Source organism: Arachis ipaensis, chromosome B03, assembly GCF_000816755.2.
Source record: "Arachis ipaensis cultivar K30076 chromosome B03, Araip1.1, whole genome shotgun sequence".
In the NCBI taxonomy this organism is placed as follows: domain Eukaryota; kingdom Viridiplantae; phylum Streptophyta; class Magnoliopsida; order Fabales; family Fabaceae; genus Arachis; species Arachis ipaensis.
In genome coordinates, this window is record NC_029787.2 from 8,737,893 (window position 1) to 8,744,757 (window position 6,865).

General features: G+C 32.7%; 1 long non-coding RNA gene across 1 annotated transcript; it reads left to right on the top strand.

Annotated features, from left to right (window-relative positions):
* On the top strand, positions 787 to 6,865 carry LOC110269932. Its single transcript, XR_002358779.1, has 2 exons — positions 787 to 1,485; positions 3,962 to 6,865. It is a non-coding gene; the product is annotated as an uncharacterized LOC110269932 (long non-coding RNA).

Genomic DNA, 6,865 nt, shown 5'->3' on the forward strand with positions numbered 1-6,865 from the left:
TCGCCATGGAAGACAATAATATAATAAGACTTGAACCCTCTATGAACATGGAAGTCACCACAAGAGAGACGAGTAGGATTGGGAGAATAAAACAAGAGTGAACAACAAAAAAATTCATTGTTGGAGACAGAGATGGGATAGAAAGAATCACAATAATGCAGGATACTAGACAATACACTGATGATTCAAATCTTATGGTTTTATATTTATAGTTTCAGATTTTAATTTATCCAAATCTTTTAAAACCCAATTCTTTCGTTATTCTGTTATCTTTCACCTTAACTTTATTAGCGGCCTTCTCATATTTTTTATTTTTTACATTATCTTTTATCCAATTATATTGTTTGCGGTTGGTTTAAAATATTTGAGTAATCTTGTATAAAAGATAATATTTGAAATTTTCTTAATGAGTTGATATGATACACGGAGAAAAGTACCAAACAAATCGCAAAAATAAAACGCCACATTATATATTTGTATATTTGGGAAACTAAACTGTCAACTTTACTCTTGGGATAGAAACAATCATAATTCGTAGATCGTTCCCTTTATCTATTTCACATTGATTAGTAATGCATGTGCATATATATTTTACATTATTAGCTGATAAAAACTTAATTGACACAGTGATACACAAACATCATGCGTAGATATTATATTTTACGATTTGGATTAATTAATATGCACTAACATTATCAATGCGTGTTACTAATGTAATATTTGTTAAGATGAAAACTTTTTTAATTTCTTAATAATCACTACAAGAGAAGCGGAGGATAGCCAGAAATTAGCGTCCGTGTTCGTACTCGTCGGAAATTGGCAGAATGGCGTTGGTTCTGAACTGCAATTTGGCTTCAGCTGCGGTACTGTATTGGATAGCAGCTCTTTAATAAAATAGCTACAATTCAATCGTTTTGGGTATATATAATGCAATATCAGCAGATTTCCTTCGTTTGTTCCTCGGGCAAACACAAACGAGAGCAGAGGCACAAAACACACCTCCGCGCACGAATCCTTGCCGCCGAGTACCTCTGCTTGTCAGTACCAGTTGCATCGCGCTTTCCCTGCTGGTGGGTCCATTGCCAATCTGCTCACTGCTTCCTCTGGTCCGTCCTTAAGTCTGCTCAGCTTCTTGGTTCAGATCATTGGTATCCAAAAAATTTGTCTTTTAATTTTGTTCTGTTTTCTTTTTGGTTTTCTTGATTTGGTTTTAGAATTGTTCACTAAACCGAGAATTTTTGAGATTACAAGCATAAAGGTGCTCCATGAGCCCCCCAAATCTTGTTAACCCTAACTCTTACTCCATGAGCTTTGATTGGCGCTACTTCTGCTGGCCCTGACCCCAAAACGGTGCCCCCTGCTTCCTCTCTACTGCCAAATCTGCTCTATCCGTGGTTCGAATTTGCTGCAGCTGCACGAGTTTCTTAGCACAGTCGCCTTCGGCCTCCATCGATGCTAGCCCCGTCACCACCACCACCATCTCAGGTTCTTCTCCTTCTTCCTTCTTTTTCTTTACTCGGGTCTTTGTTTTCTTATTCACCTTGAAGATTGTTGAATGCTTAGAGAAGGGGGGGGGGATTGAATCTATGCCTTTCTTTAAGTTACTGAAATAACCATTTTTTAGATAAACTTGCAATTTTGATTATGGTTGAACTCAGCAGCGAAAATTTATGAGACAATTTCGTTTTGTTTCATGAATATCATAAAACAGAACAGAGCGGAGAAGAGAAAAGCTAACATCACCATGTATCCTGGTTCGGTTGCCTTGTGCTATGCAACCTACGTCCAGTCTCCACCACAACAGTGGTGGAATTTCCACTATAGTTGAAGTATTACATACACCAATTCCACAGGATTGACACAATCATTTCACACTCAAATTCTAACCTAACTTGACATTGGCTATGCTAATACCTAACTCTTCACTCTTAGTGCTCACCCAACTAAGAAAGGGGTACCTCTCTGGTACAAGATACAAGATACAGACTTACCTAAAGAAATCTGAAAATAACTTTAGACTTTTCTCTCAAGTGTATCACTCAGCCTCTTTTTACTCATTGGCTTTTACTTGAACTCTCTCAATATGCCTTTTCACTCAAGAAATTACAGAAAGATAAATATTAAAAAGTAAGGTACAATCTGTAAAACATGAAGGAGATTGACTTGTTTAACAGCCTCTTTGCTATGTGATAAACCAGATTTCCATATCTCTGATTCAGTTCTTCATTTTTGGCAGAATGCTTCTTTGAAAGAAAATACTGTCCAAGTAGATGAACTTCTTCAGAGAGCTTCTTCACAGAACAAAATCTCAATACTCTGGGTTATCTCTCCTTATCTTTTGAATGATGAAAAATCTTCTTTTATCTCCTTTCATATTGCTGGGTTGCTCTCCCTAGGTCAACTTTTTGAGCTTTGTGCTTTACCAACCCATCAACTCACTTTTTTTCATTAATCTTCAGAATAGAAACTTTGGTTCTGACCTTCTCTTGTTGACCGAAAACCATAGAAAAGCAAAAAACAGATATCCTCAATGGTAAACCCAGATCTTGGCCATTGAGAAGCTACTTGGTCCCCAAGACATACTTGTGACCGTAGATGCACAGCAGTGAGGAACAAAAATTATCTTTCCCATGTATCCCATTTCAGACTTGGCAGAGAGTTGGGAAGAGGAGTAGAAAGCAATATGCTTGCAATAGGAAATGTGTTACCTTTAACCTTTTCCTTAACTTGATTTGGTTTGATTTTGCTGATTTGACCTCAGCCTTTCTTGCCTAACCTTCTCTTTCTTTCTTCTTCTTTGAATAGCTTAGGAACTAAGCACTCTTTCTTTCTTCTGTGATTTCTGACTGAGACAGGAAAAAGTGAACGTTGCCTTGGAAGCAAGGTGGAGGGATTTGCTTGCTGAAATCAAATCAGGCTTGGGTTGGCTATTACTCAAGTTCATCCCGTTAGATTTCTTTCTTTATTTTCTTTGGGCTTTTATTGGCTTGTAGTCTGCCAGCCTTGTTTTTATTTTTTATTCAATTTGGGCTGCCTTTATATACCAATTTTGGCCTGCAACACTTAATCACAAATAATTATTAGTTAGATAATTTGTCCAAAAATAATATTTATCATCATTAATTAATTTTGTTAATTTCTTAACTCAACACACCTTTTTATTCGAATTATTGGATTTGTCAATTAACAACTTAAAGCAATCAAAGGTGATTTGAGGAGTAATTTTTCTCTACATATTTTATATTCAATAGATTATATATCTTGAATTTGCCACTTGATTTGAATACTAATTTTGAAGAGTTAGATGAAACTGATGAAGTCCTTATTTTTTATATGAGATTTTGAGTGCTAAAGACTTTTTTTTCTTGTTAATCTTTATTTGGAAAGTGTTGAAAGCTATACTTGAAAGAGAAAAGAATAGTTCTCCTGATATCTGTAATGACTCATTTTTTTTTATGAAGGTGTGTGATTATGGGTAAGTTTAGTAACATAAATTATTTAGATGCTGTTTCATTTTTGTTTTGGTTAAATGAGAATCTATGATTGTGCTCATTTTTTAGCATGCACAGAATTTTTTTCCATTACTTTGATGATCTAGAGTTATCAGTGGTTATTTTTGTGCTAAAATAATTGCTTTGGTAATCTAGAATTTTTTCTTTATTTTTTTATTTAAAATACACCGAGTTTCATCTTTTTTGGTAGTCATTAAGCATCGGAGAAAACTAGAATTTTCTCAAATGCCTCAAGATGGAAGGTTGTTCTAACCTGGGTGGCTTTGTCCTCTATTCGGCTAGTCTTACTACCCTTTAGCTGTCAGATCTATACTCTCTTTCTAAAATGGTGATTGCTATCTTTCTTTTCTCCTCTTGATATTGTATGATGTGATCAAACTTTAGATTGATAGAACTGAGCAGGCATTAAGAGGGAACTTTAGTTACCAACAGTTGCTTTGAAATGTTAGGTATTTAACTGTCCCCAGTTGAGAGAGATTTCGTTGGAGTTTTTTCGACAAAAAAATGATAGTACTGATCTAACAACTATGATTGAAGGATTAGGCAGAAATTGTTCAAGATTGCAGAATATACATATAAGCTGCTTTGAGGCTTTTTCATGCTGCTGTGCTTGCTCTTACAGTTGCTCGATTGAGGTTTGTAATCTTAAACTCCATTTTCTTACTGTGATTAAAAAATTTTGTTCACATGAGATAATAATCCTGTTGCTTCTATTCTTTGAAAGTTTTGGATTCGATTCCAGCAGCATGATTAATTTCATCATTATATTGTTAAGGGATTTTGATAGGACGAAGATGATTTTGCAGTTCATTGGTATTGATAATTTGTACACTAATTGTTACCATGTTTTATAAGTGTTTTCAATGAGTTTATTAAGGTGAGCGGCAGTGAAAGCATTAGAAGAAGAAGGAGAAGATGAAAGTTGAATTACGACTTCCATGATTGACTGCAACCTTAGCTCTACAATACCATGAAAGGGTTTTAGAGAGAATTGAAAACAATAGAGTGAAAGTGCAATAGCATGAATGAGTATTGAATTAAGCTGGTTCCTTGAGAGTTAAGTTACTTCAACTATATCTACAAATTTTTTTCAAGATATTTGTTCCTATCTTTAATTAATTATATTATATTGGATTTATTGCCTAAGCTTCAAAGGAGATGTCTTTTCTTCTCTGAGCTTTTTTTAAGTGGTTGGATTTAAGCTAAAATGAAAATTTGGACTATTCAATTATTATGTATATATTGAAGTATTTTTCTTGTTCAGAAATTAAAATAACAATTAAAAAATATTTAATTGAATATATATAGTGTTGCTGTGATGAAAGTTACATGTCATCACTGACTTGTTGATTGCTATATATGGAAAATTAGGAAATGATGGAGTGGGAGCACAAGACTTGTTTATTCTTTTTTCTTTGAATTTTTCTGTGTTGAGTCTTATGTTGATTGTTCGGCCAAGGATGAATTTAGATGTCTCATTATATTTTTGGATGACATAGAAACATAAAGGTGTCATTATCTTAGGAAAGAATAGAAAAATAAAATTGATTAAAAAATTTAAATGTGATTAGTTTTCTTTTACATAGTACTAAAAATTAAAATATGCAATTATTTTTTTCAATTATATATCTTTAGTACTTATTAGAAGTGAAACAAATTGAAATTTCATAAATATTTGTTTACATCCTTGCTGTTTCTATAATATGTACTATTGGGGCTGAAATTAATAAAAATATATGCAACAGGGGATGTTGGAATTTTTTTTTTCTGGTTTAGATTACTCATCCACTTGTCCTCTGGTCAACGACCGAGTGAAGCAGTTAGTATATACTTGTATTCGAGCCTTACATTAGAATAGGTAGGATTCATTGGCTTAATTTAACTTCATTAATTTCTATGGGAGTTCTAAATATAACATGCATATGATGGTCAGAAGGGGGTGACATTACTTTCACTCTCTTGTGCTTCAATATTAGGTGATTTGTATGTATCTTATGACATAACCTGAAAACCATACTTCTTATAGAACCTTTTGAAGGATATTCAGCATGATTTTTGTTGTTGCTATACTCTTTCTTTTGAAGCATTACTTTAAAAATCTCTTTTTTGTTTGGTAGATAAATTTTTTTATGTACCGCATGTTTTTGGGTTTCTTGTGCTGTCTTGCTTAATTTTCTTTTACTGGATAGAAATCAGTTGAAGGATCAATTTTTGTTGGCTCCTAAGGAATCTAGTGTAACAGCTATTCGTAAAGGCTTCCAAATCAAATAGCTACTTCAATTACATTTTGCTATTAACCTTTTATTTTTCTATTCAATTGATTTATTATATCTTTGGCTTTGCTAATTGATTTAAAGCATTTTTGATAGTTCACAATACTCTATCTGGTTTAAAGCATTTCTATCCATACTAGGATGCCTTGAAAAATATATTTTATTAATATACTTTCTTTAATTATTCAATTTATTACTTGGTGTGATATGTGTTATTTACAAAGGGGCTTGACTATCTTAATTTTATTTCGACTTTATTAAGATAATCTAATAGGTAAAATCAGTAACTCTTTCTAACTTGTTATACATTGAATTCCTTATTGTGGCAGATGCTTCCACTTGGAACCAACAATAAAGAGCTACTTGAAGATTGTCTTTGTGGGTAAAATATTTTGGTCAGATCTTTGTTTTCTTGTTTAAAGTTTTTATTTGTTGATTAGTTAATCTTTTTTTAGTAGATGTTTGTCAGATCTTTATTTTTAGTATCTATCAATTGTGAATGAATTCATTTAAGATATTCATGCTCGATGGCCTAAGGCTATTGTTCAAGCTTGTTTTCATTCTAGTATATAACTCTCATTGTTCACATAGATTTTATCAACTATTTTATTTCTTTGATTTTTTAGGCACATAGCTATTATCAATTGTATAAATTAACTATGTTTATGTCAAGTATGTTTTTCCTTGGTTTGCAATGTAGGGCTTGGTGTTTTAAAAATGACCATCTAGATAATTTTAAAGATAGCATGGTACACTGAAATAGCTGTCAAAATGTAGAGTTATTTTGGTTTTTTGTAGCAGCAAAAAAAATAAAGAGGCAGACAACAAAGTGTGCTAAGTTATCTGGTCCAACAACAAGGTGGAAGCTACCACCAGACATTGCTGCACGGATGAATTCTTTGGATGGACATGGCGGAAAATAGAAATTAGGATATATATAATATTTTATTTTTCAGTATATGTTTTGTTTAAGTTAACTATGCAGCATTTTTTATCAGCCAAATACTTTACATTTTTTGGTGACTATTGAAATACTCTATTGATATTAAAATAAATATGTTAATTTGTTTTGCTTTTAAA